General features: G+C 32.2%; 1 protein-coding gene across 1 annotated transcript in view; it reads left to right on the forward strand.

Annotated features, from left to right (window-relative positions):
• Positions 1-18,522, forward strand: part of LOC106106176 (protocadherin-15) — a gene marked incomplete at its 3' end in the record, with an annotated part of 107,701 nt that overhangs the window by 53,859 nt on the left and 35,320 nt on the right. Inside the window, exon 3 of the mRNA XM_013286723.1 lies at positions 11,992-12,050. The remainder of the gene's footprint in view (positions 1-11,991; positions 12,051-18,522) is intronic.

Consider the following 18,522-nt stretch of genomic DNA (forward strand, 5'->3'; position numbering starts at 1 on the left):
TTGAAAAATAAAGTTGTAAAACATTAGTCATTTCAAATATTGACTTTACTATGCATATTTTACTCGAGAGGAGAGACGTTCAGTTCATTGTTGCATTTTGCTTTTCTTTATTTTGTGTTTTTTACTACCAATATAAAGAGGAAAGATTTTTTTTTATAATATAAGGTAGCAAACGAGCAAGCGGCCACCTGAATCCAACGAAATGGAAAGCAATCGCTGCTCATAAATATCCGCAATTGCAGATGCGTTGCCTCTCCTTAACTGATGGAGGAGGAGAAGCACATAAAGAGGACATTTCCCCTTCCTATGCGTCTCTTCCACCATCAAATTCACTTCTCTTTCTATACTTTCCTCTGACGAAAAGGGTGAAAAGGGAAAGGGACTAAAAATAGGCCTCCGACACCACTCTCATCAGACGAAATGCGATATTGCTTCCACTTTACGCCTGTTTTCTGTGTGGTCGTAGTATTTCACCAGGGTGTTATATTTTTGGATATTTGAATGTATTGGACCGATTTCAATTATTCATTGTTAATAACCTACGTTATCGCATAGTAACACAGGCTATAGTTTTTCTATTTTCAAATTTTAAATGGACGAAGTCGCGAGCAACAGCCAGTAAGAAATTAAATTTGGCCATATCCCTCCCTTTATACTAATTACAGGAGCAAATTGTAGTGCTAATACACTTAAATACTTTTGAAAACTTTTTCCATAATATTAAGAGTCTTAACGTTTTAGTTCGTTGCGTCTTCAGTCTTTATCGGTCTTTGAACGGTCCCTGCGTTAAGTGCACCTCAATGAATATGCATGTGACTTACAATGTTCATATGATTTATATCCAACCGCCGCCATGTTTGGACTTTAAGTATGAATAGATGCGACCTTTTACATCGCTTTAGTTGAATCGTTACTACTAGTTCTAAATTAATTATTTATATTAATAATCGTTAGACTCCATTGGTTTTCTCTTTTTGATCAGTATAGAGGTTAAAAGAATTTCAAATATCACATCATCTGGTAGATATTACAATTATGATGTAGCTAATTTTGAGGTTATTTTATTTAAAATGGCGGGAAGATGTTCGTTTCTCTTAATATCGATTTAAATTGACTTGTTATCTTTTTCTCCATCTAATTAACCTTGCGAAATGTTAAGTGTAAAAAAATAAAGCAAGACTAGTCTGGAAATCGGGATTTCACAGCGCAGTTCCGCTCCTGTCTAATTAAATTCATTGTTAATACCCTTAATATATTGCCAGTAATAAATCTCTAAAACTCCTTAAACACAAATGACTTTACAGTAAAATTCTTTTATAGTGTTACGACTTTTAATATGATCACTATTCGTTAGCTCGTGGTTTTAGAACCAAATAATTGATGTTGAAAATAATTTTATTTATAAGTGTGTTAGCTGTTACACGCGACTTCGCTTGCGTGAAATTAAAAATAATAAATATATAGCATGTTATATAAACTGTCGGTGCCTACACCGTTTGTTATCTCGTGAGTTTAGCCGTGTTATAATTTATATAGTATAATGTCTCACGAAAGTTTTAATAAGTTAATATAGCATGTTACTCACTGATAAGGTAGCTTTTTAATGGTGAAATAATTTTTGAAATCGGCTCTATAGTTTTGAGTTATTTTAATGTATACAAAAATACAAATGATCATCTTTTTAATATTAGTATAGATAAGATTGACATTCGTTACAAATTAAATTAATCAATATAAAAAAAAGCTGTTCTAAAAAACACTTTATTTTTTAATTAATAAGGCGGTAAGTTTATTCTTAATGGTTCCTTAACGTGTTCAGAAACCCGATCTGTTCGTTCCACAAACCATTAGGCTATTAGCTCTAACAGTTTTACGTCTAATAATCGTTTCTATATTACAGTCTCGATACCATTTAATAGATAAGCAAGCTTAGTCAAAGGCAATTAGCAGGTAAGGGGACCGTTTTAACTGCTTTACTGAAACATTCCTGTACTTAAGATGAATAGTTAAAACTGAACTGCTAAGTACTGTTGTGTTAATTGATAGATTTAGATGACGGCTTTACTGTGTTTTCTGTTTTTGCGGCAATTAGCAAAATGAAAACGTTAAAGTCGAACATTGTTTAAAATAATAGAGAAAATGTTCTATTAAAGTAATTTTTTTGAATCATGATTAAATTTTAAAAGTGTATCAACAGTGTTAGGAATTAAATTTGTGTTGAAAATGTCTTAAAACTACAAACTGAATTATTAAAGCAATAGGGGCCATGAAATATGATTATTTAAAATTTAATATTCACTGTCAGTTTCATAAAATGTATTTATTCATTGTATTTTTAAATCATTACCAACTATACGTCCCCATTGAGGGGCTCGGAGTCTACCCTACGTAACAACGGTTGGTCAAACGTATTGTATTTGCAATTTTACGACAGATAAGTTATTCTAATATGAACGACAGGTGAACTTCCTATGTCTTCATAAGTAAAGCCCCATTCGCATATGCGTTTTATTTACGCCGCGTTTAAGTTTTGGAACGCGTATACGTACAGATTCCGAAACACCAGAAGAATAGACATACATTGGATGTCTAAAATTTGAATCAATTGTTTGTACATCACATATTTAAAATTCATAATCAATTTTCGTAGTCAGTACTTTAACAATGAATCGTGTACAATCGGAGAAACTGGCAGTGTTCCACCTTAAAAGCTACAATCGTTCAAATAATTTGAAACGAGACGCGGAAGAAAAACCGATATAACGCAGCTTATAAATGGTTAGTGATATCGGCAATTTTTTTTTGAACCACTCATTGCTATCTAGTTAGTTATTTAAGGCGGAGTTTATCTCGTTACATTGAACAAGGCATTTTTACTAAAGTGAAACGCTTCCGCGACTGTACATTGGTTAGATCGATCACAGGCATTAATTACTACAATAAATAAGCAGCGCTGTCTGCTGCTAAATGTTAAAACGCTACAAGATTTCCATGTACCCGATATCGGACGCAACTGATTAAAGCTAACACGGACATTACTGAAATATGCAGCCATTGTGGGTGGCGGAACTGCTAATGATAAAATTCTTGTACATCCTGTTAGGTACATTACTGAGTCTCCACAGACTAAAAAACTGTATGAATATTTTTTAATTAAATTGGGTAACAAAGAAACAATTGACAAATACATATACTCTTTGTAATTTCGTTAGCCTGATTGTCAGATCATTTATGAATCTATACTAAAATATAAAGAGGAAAGATTTTTATTTTTGTACTTTGTATATATTGAAATAACTCAAAAAAAACTTGGCCAATTTTTTAAATTCTGTCACCGTTATTATGGTAATTAAGCTATGGGTAAAATAGGCTGCACTTTTTATTTATTATCTTTTTAGTTTCACGCGGATGAAGTTGCGAACAATAGCTAGTCAACAATGTAAGAAATTTTTATCTTTTTATCTGTTAGTTTTATAATTATTGACTTTTTTAATATGACGAGATTGTAATGTTTTCCGATATAGTTGTATTTATAAGTAACAGACTTTTCTTGACTTTGTTCGCGCGGGATTAAAGAAAAAACATTGTAATTGTAGCCTATGTCTGTGAAAATGTAACTTTGTATTCATATGAATATAAGCCAACTCAATACATGTGTTATTTCATATTTATTGCGATGTTACAACGCATAAAACGATGCTTTTTCCTCGAAGGACAGTTGCGTCTGTTGTCAGAGATAACATAAATCTTTTACCTTAGAATCACTAAGTGTGAAACTACCTTTAAAGGATCGAACCACAATACTACATTGTGAATTGAATGTTATACGCCTATACAAGGATAAAACGCTTCGTGACTTGTTAAAAATTATCGATGTTTATTGAACCTTTCTCAAGTGTATTTTTACGTTTTTTTTTAAGATTTTAGTTCCTTTCCCTTTTCGCCCTTTTCTTACGAAGAAAGGATGGGAAGGAAAAGTGGATTTGACAGTGGAGGAGACGCATAGAAATGGGAAATGTCCTCTTTATGTGCGTCTCCTCCTCCATCAATTAAGGTTATACAACGCATCTACAGTCGCGGATGTTTATGGGCAGTGGTCGCTTTCCATTTGGGTGGATTCATGTGGTCGTTGCTCGTTTGCCACCTTATAATATATAAATTTTATCTAATTAAATTTATTTAATTCCATTACGTGAGGAATGTAACAGTCGGTATCAAAAATAATACAAGAAAGTTATTAATTTGTTCTCTTACCATTACATCAGTAAGCGTGTTACCTTACAATTATTTGTACCTTATAATTAACTATTACAAATTATTTTATTATTTGTAATAGTTAATTATTAATTTAAAGATAATTTAAGATGCGTGCAGCATTTGAGATTGCAATATCTGGTTGAATTAAGTCACTAAAGAACACATCATTATTGTAATTGAATGCTTTACAACGATCGACATTTCAGAATCTGTGTAGGTGTTTAATTTGTTTGTGAATCCTTGAGATGAATTTCGTTGGACACTAATGTTGCCTCACCAATCGTTATTTATCTGTTATACCGGAATATTATCAACTAGCTGTTCCCATGCGGCTTAACCCGCATGAAATTATAAAAAACTTTTGTTCACATTTGTCATATTCTCAATTGCAAATGTCAAAATTACCATAATAACCTTGCATAATGTTGGCAGCTTGTAGTTTATGGTCCCTTTCCCACACGAAGGATTTTCCAATTTATTTACCCCCTAAGTTTAATAGCGTGAATATATATAGCCAAAAGCATGTCGCTAGTGTAGGACTTTTTAAAGATAGAATTATTCAAAAACTGATGTGATTGCTGACATCCTACGCCACGAAGTAGTGTGTGTTTACGCTTTATTATATTAATATAGATTATTACTCGTATATAAGTTTTTAGTGTTAATACTGTGTTAACTACAATACATGCTTGTCTTAATTTGAGATGAATTAATGCTTGTACTTATCAAACTTACTTAAGTTGTATAATACCTTGGTAATGTCTAAGATTGTTTCGGTTGGAAATAGTTGTTATGATATGTTGTTTTTTTTTATTATGTAAATACATTCCGAAGGTGTAATATTGAAAGTGATCAAATAATGAACGGTGCTTAGTCAAAATGACATCAGTACATACATAATTTATCTTATCATGAACCGGCTTTCTAATTAAAAACCTGTTTTATAAGCAGATGAAAAAGAAGTTTTTATTATGTAATCCATAAAACAACTAAATTATATAATTTGCGTTCGTAAAGTTCTCAGCGTAACCCTAAAGTAAAAGGATTGCAAATGATTGACAAAAAAAACCTTATAAAAATAATTCAATGATTAATGAATGAAAAGACTTTATAACTAAATCATTACAAATCGGTTGATTAAAGAACTGATCAAATTAACCGTATTAAAATCAGTGAACCGTATCAATAAAACAAAAGAAAAACTTCAATTGTTCGACAATTACGTTAACCCGACGAAAACGCTTCGAACCGAATTTCCTGCTTTTTTGATATCGTGTGATTCAGAATAAGGCCTGTCGCAATTACTTCGACATTACTACGAGACTGAAAGTACTAACTTCGTCGAGATCGAGACTGACTTCGTTGAAGTCGAGACTGACTTTGTTAAAGTCGAGACTGACTGTCGTAGCTGTCTAGTGGGTGTTTAAATGTAACGAAATCGAGAGCGTTCCGATTTAAGTCAGTCTATTCTCATCGGTCATTGACCTTTTGATTACTTTAAAAGTAAATTATGTCACAATCGTGACAGTATTTTGCTTTTTGCGATCTAGGATAGTGAATAAGCGAAGTCAATCATGAGTTTAGAGGCTAACGTCATTTTAGTGTTTTATCTGAAGAATTAAGTATAGACCTTTCTGGAATGAAAAGCGCTTGCATAAGGAATATCTTTGGTTGTGGATTTTTTTACATACTATGCTTATGTAGCGATCTAGTGTGTTTTTGCCTCTGAGTCGATAGTCTTTCTGCACAGTTTACTGCCAAACATTTATTTAACTAACAATTTATATTAGAAAGTTACTTTGACTATTGGGATAGTTTCATTATCTAGAAACTATCGAATTATTCGATAACTTAGTTTAATATGAACATAAAAAGCAGCAACAAATAGTCATATCATTGTATACCAAAAATGGACAACCGCTAGAGCACTTGCGATTTCGTTACAATATGATTACGATCCGAAACTATTATCGTTCGTATCCTACGCGAAAGGCTATCGGCTTTATACACTATTTATAGTGGTTCTAAAATGGAAATCAACTGCAATTTGATATCCATTGACTGCTGTATGATATGGAGACGGACCGTTAGTTTCCAACAACGATGTAGGTCACCGAAGTATATGATTTTACTTTTAAATTCAAACGTAAGCTATTTTGATAGACTTATGTACGTCCGTTTTTAATATCAAAAGAAAAATTCTAGTTTTTGGAAAGATGATCTGTTTGCGTTGCTGATAACAAAAATCGCATTTTTTTTGCCTGTCAGTCTGACTGTGAGTAAGCTGCGTTTGTTTCGGGTAATCTCCAAATCGCTGGGCGGATTTCGACTTTCATTGATGGGTAGCTCACATAGACGGGCATTTAGTCTACTTTTTATATTGCGTAGACGAAGTCGAGGGCAACAGCTAGTATTATTGAGCAGCTCTAATTATAAAAATAATATGTCATGTAGTGTCTATTAGAGTATTATCTCTATAAAATAGTTAACAGTTTGAATAATATCAAAGTTTTGTTCAGAGTTTTGTAGATAACTCAAGCTTCCGTCGTGAGCTCGCGATTTTGTTTCCGTTGTATAACGACACGATAGAATAACGTCTGACTATTTACTTATATAGTACTTTAAATTGTAGAATATCCCATTTACAAGTTAATTTCAATTTGTTAACATGTTTAATAGATTTTATAGAACTTACGATATCGTAATTTGAACTCACAGTTGCCGTCAATTGACGTAGAATTGTTTACGTATGTTTTTTTAATAAGTAAATTATTTATTGTTGCTTTGATGTTGTTCAATTTGTCTTGCTAGTCCAATACAAGTATATTTGTAAATTGAATGTAAAAACTACTAATGATTATTCTCAAAGAGGACGAAGAAGTTTAAATACAGTGCAGTTATTTCTTTGATGCCAAGAAACTACACTAACTGGTAACTAATGGAATATTTTCACTTCATAAAACTTTCACATAATTATTACGACCGTGTATTTATTGTGCGATTTGATAGGCCGTTTTATAGTTTATTGAATCTCATTTTAAACGCGTATGTTGCGTTATTTTGGCGCGTTTAGAATTTATTTGTAAGGCAACATCTTGGTTTAGCTGGATTATATGTGCTGGAATGTTACCTTGAGGCTATTGCATAATCTTTTTCAGAAGCAAATTAGTTTTTTTTTCCTAGAATCTAAAAATTATTCCACGTATTTGTGAAATACTATTGTTTGCTCCCCGATATGATAAAAGTGTAATTTGCCACTCAGTGATATTGTAGCTGTCTGTATTGAAATTTGATAATATCACTATAAATAGAGGATTTTATATTTATTTTCGTTGTTACCTATGTCTTAGTTTAATGTTACGAATTTCATTAGGAATGTTACTTTAACAACTGTTTTTAAAGCTTGTATTGGACGCAGGTGGTTGTAGAAATCATTTCAAACATGTTACCTATGACCAGTATGTAGCAGTGGTATCCATCAATCCATACCCACGCGAACATGTGGCCCGAGTGCTAAGTACATATCCATTATTCATTGCGAAATGCAATGGGGCAGCAACTTAATTTGAACAGTGTCAGCGAGGAATCATTTCTCATGTTTGATATAGAAGATAGAGATGTGCAATGTATTGTGTAATAGCTTTCGCCTTCGTAATTCCTCGTGGAATTAAAAAAAATAAGTAGCCTACATGTTTTTCCAGACTATGCTTTACATCTATGCCAAATTTCATCGAGATCCGTTCAGCAGTTTAGGCGGCCAACTCTTACAAACATCCATCTAAACTTTAGCGTTTATATTACTAGTAAGATAAGAAGAAGCGATAGTGTCTTTAAAAACCTTGTTACAGTCTTACTAAAATCTCTTAGTATGGGGTAATTCAAGTAAGGCTTTGCGTTAATAATTTGAACTTTTCAAGTTGGGTACCCTTATATCCAACTTTTCTTTAACACCTGAAATTGGTAATTTGGGTACGATTTACCCAAACTATTGATTTGTTTTATTTAAATTTGTTTTCATTATAATTTTAATTAATAACATACATAAATTTAGTTTAAAACAATGGATACGTATCCAAAGCGTGCTGCCGATGGTATATTGACGCCCCATCTCGTGACGTCGTTGTTCCGATAACGGCATCTTTGGGACCTTGGCGATGGCGGAGGCTTGAACTTTTGGAAAGCAGCCGTGCAAGCCATTTCTCTTCCTTTATAGGACAAACTTTACCACGCATTGTTTTACATAAAGTTTCATTTTGTTCTATCGAAAACAAAACTATTGGAAAGAATCTAAGACTAAAGAAATTAAACTAGATAGATATCCGTTTAGTAACTTTTTTAAACTTTTAATTTAGCTGTAACGTTAGGAGTAATATTAAAAGTTTCTATGAAATAACTCAAAAACTACTGGATTGAATTCAAAAATTCTTTCACCATTAAAAAGCTACTTTATAACTCAGTAACATGTTGTTAATTATTTTTTAATTTTACGCGGGCGAAGTCGTGAGCAACAGCTAGTGTTTGTATAAACCTTAAACGTTTTTTAATATGATTTAATGACATTGCTAAATTCATTGTCCCCTAATCCGTGTTGTAGCTTAATCGATGGATCAGATCCTAAGAATTAAAACGTATTTCCGTACAAATTCGCTCTTCAAATGTCAGTGTGGCGGGTCACGCCATGCCGTGAGAGATTCTCCTTTTACCTCTGTAGACCCTAAACACTTGCTTTGTTTTGTGCAAATGGATCAATTTAAAATACGAAAGTTCCTAATTCATATGATCTAGACGAGACTATTTATTGATTGAATTAGGTACAATAAAAACGATTGGTGGAGCAAATGTTTTATGAATGAGTTGTGTACTGATACATAAATTGCAACTATGCGAATAATGAAGTATTTGAACGTGTTTAAATTAAAAATTATTATTCTGTGACGTAAGCAGTTTATAATTTCAATGTATTGCCGACATAAAATTGCATATTTTCGATCAGCATTTGTTACTGAAATTTGCTTAGCATGCAATTTAAAAGTCAACAGGTCATTGAATGGAATTCACACTAGACTGTTATATCTTTTTTTTTAATTGACTTAGTTCAAAGTTGCTATACCTTTTAACCTTTAATTATAATTATTTAAATGATTACAAAACGCTAACCAGAAAAGGGCACTGCATACAATTATGTGTTACAAAGGTATATGTCATGAGTAAAAAGTGAACGGCTTCGAACAAGTTTTTTTGCTTCAATAAATCGTTTATTTTTTGTAATCAATTCAACGAAGCATTATGCAATCACTGTTCAATTGCTAACCAGTTTATTTGTTCTGTTATTATCAGTTTTATAATTCGCTTGTTTAAATACGACACTTACAAAGTTGGTTTACGTTTTGCATAACATTTATTGTATCAATATGTAATCTACATATTTTATTTATCTGACTGATATGACCAGTATTACCTCTGGAAAATCTTCTGTTATTTGCTATTTTTGCAACACTCACACTAAATGAAACTATTGTCGTTTTCCTCGCAGTTTATAAAAACTAAAGTATTTTTTGTTTTGGCAAAACTTTGACACACATTTCGGTTAGGCAAGTTACGTAAATTTTCTACAAATAAAAACAGCTCACAGGATTTAACGACGGAAGTTTGTTTCACATAATAAAATGTTACTGTTATTTTCACGAAAAAGCGCTTGCTTAGACAAATCTTCAGCATACGTAAATGTTACCGTTATGTCATGAATTTCGACAGTAACCGAGTCATACATGTTAGCTATAACTACTCTGTTCGGATTCACGCAACAATTCGTCGATTGTGAAAATCGCTTTAGCTGTAACGTGTATGTAACAGTACAGAATAATTTAAAGCTATCTATCATAACATTTTCTATGTAACATGGGTTTTTGTTAACGTAAACTAGAAACGTAATTGTTACAGTTTTGTTTGTCTACGTGTTTTGTTTTTAAGTATTTGCAGACTTCATTGCTTTATTTCTTTGCTTTAATTCTGATCTGATTTTTTAGTACTTTTTGTGTTATCTATGAAATAAATTCTGTCGTGTATTTCAATTTCCATTAGCAATGCAAAATTATTGGAATAATTTGTAATCATAATAGTTCTCTCTGTCTGTAAGCTGTCAAGTGTAAAACATAGTCAAGATAAAATGTGAATTTCTATATTTCTAAGGCAATTATTCATTCAACCTGTTAGCGATTCTAGACTTTATCCCACACATCAACCTACGCAGTACCAGCGAAAGTTGTATGCAAATTTAGTAAAGTATTCGTTTCTTATTGTTCTATAGCTGAACATTCGCGGACATGGGTCTCGATTCGTCGATTCAATTCATAAATCGATTTCATATACAGTTACACGAATTGCGATGGCGAAATATCGATTTGATTGTTCTGTTTCTGGGAAAGTTAGCGAATGTTGAGGTCAATAATTTTAATAAGATAAAAAATAATTGTTAGCGCTTTTAATTCTATAAGCTCAGAGTTGTATAAGGTTATTGTGAAAACTTTTAATATGGATTTGGTAATGTTTAAACGTGGATTTATGATCACATTTAAATACTCCAGAAACAGGGGTGTCCCTGTCACCCACACCACAGTCATCGAATAACAGTTACTAGTTAAAAAAGATCATATATAACCAGTTAATTCACACTGTGGTGCAAAAAAAAATGTCAAATTTCTTTGACAATTTTTTTTGCACCACAGTTGTACTTACAAAGTTCATAAATGATTGAAAAATTAAAATGTTATTTTTGAAATGATTAAATTAATGCCTTCGTTGCTTAAGGTATCGTTTGTCCAACACTATTAGGAATATGCTCCACTTGTCATGTCTACGACCGGTTCACACACACCCACGCGGCGTCTCGCTGTTCTCCATGACATCACCTCATAAGGGTTGTTTATCATTTTCCTATTTGCTAACGTGTTTATTTGACACTAGCTGTTGCTCGTGACTTCGTCCGCGTTAAATTAAAGAATAATAAAATATATACCCTGTGTTAATCACAGATTACCTTTCTGACGGTGAAACAATTTTTAAAATCAACCCAGTAGTTTTTGCGTTATTGCAATACAAACAATAACACAAATCTTTCCTCTTTTTAATATCAGTATAGATAAACACATTACTTATATAATTTACTATGGTCCGAAATATTGTGGATCTTCTGCAGTTTACATTTCATCATCCACTTGCCCTTATCCCTTATGGCGGGTCGGCACAGTATGTGCTGCTCTTCCATACATCTCTATCAGCCGTCATTTTTGAATCCACTCCTTTCTTAAGCATATCTTCCTTCACACAATCCATCCATACTTTCTTCGGTCTTCCTCTTCCTTCTGCAGTTTACATTTATAGCTACATATACCTATTCAATAATATTTAGTAAAGGTTAAAGAATTCGCTGTGATGACCGGTCACGTACGGTTGAAGTCAGTTGTTTTGTTTGTAAATTGAACAAAGCGCTATCAGCATTAAGCAAATATTTTAATTGGTCTCCAGCTAATTGCCGACTTGAAGTCTATTGTTTTGTTTGTGATTCTTTCTCACAATCGCCATTGTGATTAAACAATATTGGGATTCGACCTTAGTACGTCGTCCTTTTAGCCAACGTTTAGAAAGTCAAATTAATCTACAATTGAAACCTCGTTTGGGATGTTGAATTTGTAGTATTATTACAAAGATTAAATAATGAAATTTGCTTTTCCTCAGATGGCCAGCTGGTGCAGATAGTTTGAGGAATGAGAATACGTCGGGAATATCTTCGCTGCGTAAGTAATATTATATATTCAAACTTTGTCAATTTTATCTGTTGGATTGGATCGATTGATTATATGGTTTCGATCAAGCCGATGATAAACACCTTAATAATTAACCATGAAAGCAAAAAAGAAACTAAACCAAAGCGAAAAACTAACGACATATGTCAAATATGATCAGATTTTAGTTACGAAATATGAGTAAGGCTTGTTATTAAATTTTGTTTTGTCTATTATTTAACGATATTACCAAAAAACCTACTACATAACTTAGTACAACTTAATTCAGACTTATTAAGGTGTTTTTAATGAGTTTCTTACCACGTCTTCAATCAAACCGATAAATTGACATAGTCAATTAACAATGATTACTATCGCTTCTCTCTTTACTTACCGACATCGGTAAAAAGTTGTTCACTCATAAAGTAAGTCTTAACTTACTTGATTAATGTTGGTCAACTACTTTAACATATTGTATAATATTTTTTTCTATTTATCCTGATATGGTAAGGGAATTTTGATCTTCTTTGACTGATTGCGATTTTTATGTCTACATTACGGTTGTTAATTATGAAAATCGAATTGAACTAGCTCTTCACCAAACCTGAATTTGTTACGTAAATTATCTTAGGAGCTTTAGAAAGGCGATGTATTTTGAATTTCATAAATTAAACTGTGTTCAATTATACTATTGTCAGGAGGCTCAGTGGTGTAAGCACTTGACTTGTAATCTACAGGTCTTGGGTTCGAATCCCGCCATGTACCAATGTGATTTTCGATTTTTCGAATTTTCATATGTACATAATTTACCTGGCGTTCTTACGGTGAAGGAAAACATCGTAATGCAACCTGCACATATCGGTGAAGAAATTCAAAGATATTTGTGAAGTCAACTAACCCGCACTTGGCCAGTGTGGTTGACATAGCCTAGTCACCCCTTACTTTAGGGTAGGCTCCGAGCCTCTTGGTGGAGACTTATAATGAGCTGGTGATGATGATGATGATGATTGTAAGGTTTCTTAAGACACTTAGCATAAAGGATTTATGTAATAAATATTTTTCTACATAAAGGTTACTTATTACATGTAAAACTTGTTTTTATCTTGGTAACTGAACTTTTATTGCATAATTTAAAAGCACGATTGCAAAGTGCTTGGATTGATTTGCCCTCAAATTGTGACAATTGATTAAATCTTAGTTATCTCGTTCACATCAGAAATAAATAAATTGTAATCACAAATTATTTAATAGGAAAGCTTTGCTCTGTGTTAAAAAAAGGATTTTAATTTTGAAGAAAAAATGTCAAATATTCTGTTTTTGCATGTCAAAGTTATTCGGAAATATAATCTACAAAATTATTTAAAACCAGCTGTTGCCCACAATTTTGTCCGCGTGAAGTTTAAAAGTTTAAAACTTACGTTCGTCCCTTTTTTCAACCTATTACCAAAAGTATCAACTTAGTAATCTACGTAATAACAGAAACCTATTGATGCAAGATTCCAAATTTTAGCCACACAGATAAATTGCCTTTGTAATGGTGAAAGAATTTTTAAAATCGGTACAGTAGTTTTTGCGTAGAACAATTACATACAAAAATCCAAAAATACAAATCTTTCCTCTATAATATTAGTATAGATTTATATCTTGCAAGCGACCATAATAATAAACCTTGTCTAAAATTATCATCGTTAATATTTAAAACGAATTTGGTGTCTCGGTAACATAAAATTTTAATGTTTACGTGAAACATAACGAGCGAATGTTTAGCACGACTGGGCATGTAAAGCCAGTTTGGTAAGTTAATTTATGTAAACATCTTAAGAGCTGATGCCTATTTAATTTGATAGCTGTATATATACTAAGAAGTATTCAACATTAAAAGTAACGTTGCTATATGAATGACATCGGTGCTTAAATGAGGTCAACTATATTGTTTGAAAATTTGAATGTCATCATCATGTCGAGATATACAATCGATCGATACAAAAAATATCAGACATGAATTGCATTAATGCTTCAGACTTTATCTTGCTGTTCCTTATTTTTGTTTACGTAATGACATCAAAAAAGTACTTTAATTTGCATAGAGCTGGTAAAGAAGTTTTATTTCGTTTAAAGCAAAAGCATTTACGAATTGTTTAGAGTTACTGATGTTTTTATCTGTCATCTGTTTTCATTTAAACTAAAATAAATGTTTTAAGAAATTACAGTAGCATCTCAGATAGCTATCTTATGATATTCCAAGAAGACGTGGTAGCAAATTTAGTTTTACTCTTAACACAGTAGTGTGTCTCTAACAAGCAAACGACTTCATTATAAAAAACAAAAGCAACTCTAAGATAAAGGACACAAAATGTAACGTAGGTGACACATTAAGACGTTTTAATAGAGTGGACTCAAAAGCCGGTGTGAAACACTTTTTATAGTTTGGGGTCCGTCGCCTTTGATGCATATCTTTTTGATTTAATTAGACTGGTTTCCACGTAACGAACTTATTACCATATTCGTTGTGCGAATAAACGAAGTAGGGTTAGTTTGTAGTTATAAATAATATGCTAATTTGCTACACCACCCATACTTGTTATCTACTCGTATATTGATACTAATATTATAAAAAGGAAAGATTTGTATTTCTGTATGTATTGTAATAACTCAAAAACTACTAGGCTAATTTCAATTTTTTTTCTTTACAGCTACGTTAACATTGGCTATATATATATTTTTAGTTTCACCCGGGCGAAGTCGCGAGCAACACCTAGTACTTGATACAAAAGAAGTTGCATTTTTTTACATTTTGTCCTCTGTTTGTTTAAAGTTCAGCATTCAAAGTGAATGATTTCAATATTTTAATATCAAGGTGTTTCGTTCCAAAGTTAAAGATTCTTTACGTTGTTTTTACCCACGTATTTTTAATACAACAGACATGCCATCTTATCTTGGCTTCCAAGCCTTATTAATAAGCCCCTGAGTAAAGGAAATCGCGCACCTGTTCTTCGGATGCATGCAACGTCATATGGCGTTTTAAAAAAACAACTGCGAGTTTCCTTTAAAGTGTATATTTCTTGTGAATCCACTTTAAATGTATCTGCCTTTATGAACATACTAGCTTTCGCCCGCGACTCCATCCAAGTGTAATTAAAAAAACAAAAACAAAAGTAAGTAGCCTATGTATTCTTCCAGACTGTGCTCTAGATCTATACCAAATTTCATCGAAATCCGTTCAGCCGTTTAGGCTACAAACTCAACAAACATGCATCCATCCATATAAACTTTCGCATTTATATTATTAGTAACATTTTAATTCCTGATATCAAGACGTTAACTGTTACACTCATAGTTGTTAACTGGTTAGTGAGGTTGTCCCCTAGAGTATGACGAATCTACACTAAGCCACACTCTAAGAGACCACCAAACTCTGATTATGGTATAAGCCAGTAAGGTTTTAATCAATTACAATACAAATAGAAATAGTTTCCGTAACTCCACGACTATCGCATACATTGCATATTACAATAGCTAACCTTTTAAAACACCAACTTATTAAAGCTTTGTAATTTGTAAACCAATCGTTAAAGTTAATAATCGATTTATTTTAATGATGCACTTGTAATCTGTACTCGTTCAATCGATAGTTTCGCCACCGCGCTGTCTGCCCGTTCATTACCTCTCGACAGTCCGACCTACACTACATTCCATAAATTCTCCATTCCGCTAACACTAATTAACCGTAGATTAATTTACTAACTCCTTCTTGATTAATAATTCAGAACTTAAGTAATTATTTTCAATTGATATGTCTAAAGTAAATTTTTTATTAAGTTTATGTTTTAAACATGTTTTAGAAACGCATTTCAGAGTTTTAATATGTTTTCTGTTAGTCATTCATTTTTAACTTGTATATTTTAATGAAAACGTTGAAATAAATGGACTTTCACTTGTATAGGTATTTTAATACTCTCGTAAGTTCACAGTATGCATTTTTCAATACTTTTAATTTGTTTAAAAAAAACAATTGGTTACCTAAGCGGTATTGTCGTCTAGTTGTACAGAATTGAAGGCATACCACCTTAACTGCACTGCATATTACTATGCGATATCTCTGTACAAAACAACTGATATTATAAACTCGAAACAAAAGAAATCGATAAGCTACGTGCCGAAGTATCAAATTACGGACGAAACGCGATGAAAATTGCATGCCCTCATTGCTTGATACAGAAAAAAATTTGCTCCATTTTAAAATCGATTCCATTTCGATATCGAGAGCGCTGAAATCGAATTTTATTTGCGGTCGGACACGGATTGACCTCCTGACCATAATAGCCTTGGTTTATATCCCTTATTGTTTTGTCCACTTTGGCTTTATTTAAAAGTAAATTACTATCTATTATAACCCTATAACGACTTATTTGGCAATGATTTTGATATTTATTTAGCTGATATTGCAGTATTAGGTTACGATTTAATACCAACTTAAATTTATTAAACAATTTATAATGGTACATGAACTGTTACTGATATTATTAATACGTTGTAGCTACAGTATATTGTTATATTGTACCTATTTTATACCAGATGTTTCCATGCGACTTCATCCGCAAGAAATTAAAAAGGTTATTTTATTGTTTACATCTGTCAAATTACCAATTGCAAATGTCAAAATACTAATTACCTTACTATGGCAATTTTGCTTTCTTGATGTTGGCAACAACTTATGGTCTGTTTCCCATATTAGGGTTTTTACCTTAAATATTTACCCCCTAAGTTTAATGGCGTGAAAATATATAGCCTAAAGCGTGACGTAAGTATAGGGCTTTTTATTAAAAAAGTGTTATTCGAAAATATGCTGTGATTGCTGACATCTTAGACAACAAAGAAGTGTGTGTTTACGCTTTATTATATTAGTATAGAGTGTAGATAACTATTTGGTAGCTAGCAGCAGTACCTGTTGTTTGTTTCTGCTATAATGTTGCTGTAAGCGAAAACTTTTTATTGGCTCACAGTCATCTAGTTTATAGTTACTTAGATTAGTTTAGGCTGTAAGTTTTCCATGTGTTAAAAAAAAAATAAATAAATAAGTAAGTAAGTAAATTATTTTAACAGAAAAGTTCATGGCTTGATGACATATCATAAATGTTACTATGCACAATTTGCTTGTAGGCAAAGTGTTTTCAGTTTTTTTTCATTAACTTTTATAGGCGTCTACATTTATGCGCCTTGTGTTTATCCATAATCTAGAGTTGATTTATAATAATTTTTAATAGCTTAACAGGTTTTACTCTGAGTAAATTGATTTTTGTTTCAAATTTCCGAGTATCCTCAATAATTTTTTATTGAAATTGATATTATATGGTAACCATACACTTATTGTAGTACTTAAAAATTATTGTTTTTAATTTACAATATCTACAATCCGGAATGAATAATCTACACGATTAAAGAATAATACCTGAATGATAGATCACGAAATCTAACCTTTTAAATTGTATGTAGATGGCTACAAAGGTTTTTTTATAATGTAAGGTGGCAAATGAGCAAGCGGCCACCTGAATTCACCGAAATGGAAAGCGACCGCTGCCCATAAACATAGGCAATTGCAGATGCATTGCCTACCCTTAATTGACGGAGAAGCAGACGCGCATAAAGTGGACATTTTCCCTTCCTATGCGTCACCTCCACCATCAAATGAGCTTTTCCTTCCCATCCTTTCCTCTTAAGAAAGGGGTGGAAAGGGAAAGGGACTATAATTAGGCCTCCGGTAGGTAGGTAAAGGAAGACCGAAGAAAGTATGGATGGATTATATGAAAGAGGATATGTTTAAGAAGAGAGTTAATTGAAATATGACGGCTGATAGAAATGTATGGAAGAACAGCACATACTGTGCCGACCTTCCGTAGGGATAAGGGCAAGTTGATGATGAATTGTAAGCTATTTTTGCACACATAAGTGTAATGTTCGCTATTTATTACTCAAGAAATACCGTACTGTTTCATCTTTATTATTCTTTGTTTAAAAATTGTGTATGAATCATTGAATATTTCTAATATCAACATAAATTTTAGGTCAGTTGTATTAGCACTTTTTATAGAGACGCCTCTCGCTTCCTGTAGAAAGCGTCCGAAAGATGAATAGTTTTAAACAAACATTACGTTTCGAATACTTGACTGCTAATGATATCGTAGATTGCATTTTAGCGAAACAATATAAAATTATTAAAAATAAATCTTTACTTTATTATAATTGGATACAAAATCGATTGACCAAAGGTTAAGGCAAGCATATTTATTGTGTGATTATATCAAGTGAAAGGCTGTTAAGGAAGTGGTCAAGCGTAGAACAAAACAATTTAAACGTTTGTTTTATTAGTTGCTCCGATGCAATTTTAATTTGAAATACTGGAACAAATATTTATAGAGGAACAATAGATTTACTATTCGAAGAGTTTATATTACTAGATTGATTATCTAGTTTGAATACTTCTGTT

This window comes from Papilio polytes, unplaced genomic scaffold, assembly GCF_000836215.1.
Source record: "Papilio polytes unplaced genomic scaffold, Ppol_1.0 DF822289.1, whole genome shotgun sequence".
NCBI lineage: Eukaryota > Metazoa > Arthropoda > Insecta > Lepidoptera > Papilionidae > Papilio > Papilio polytes.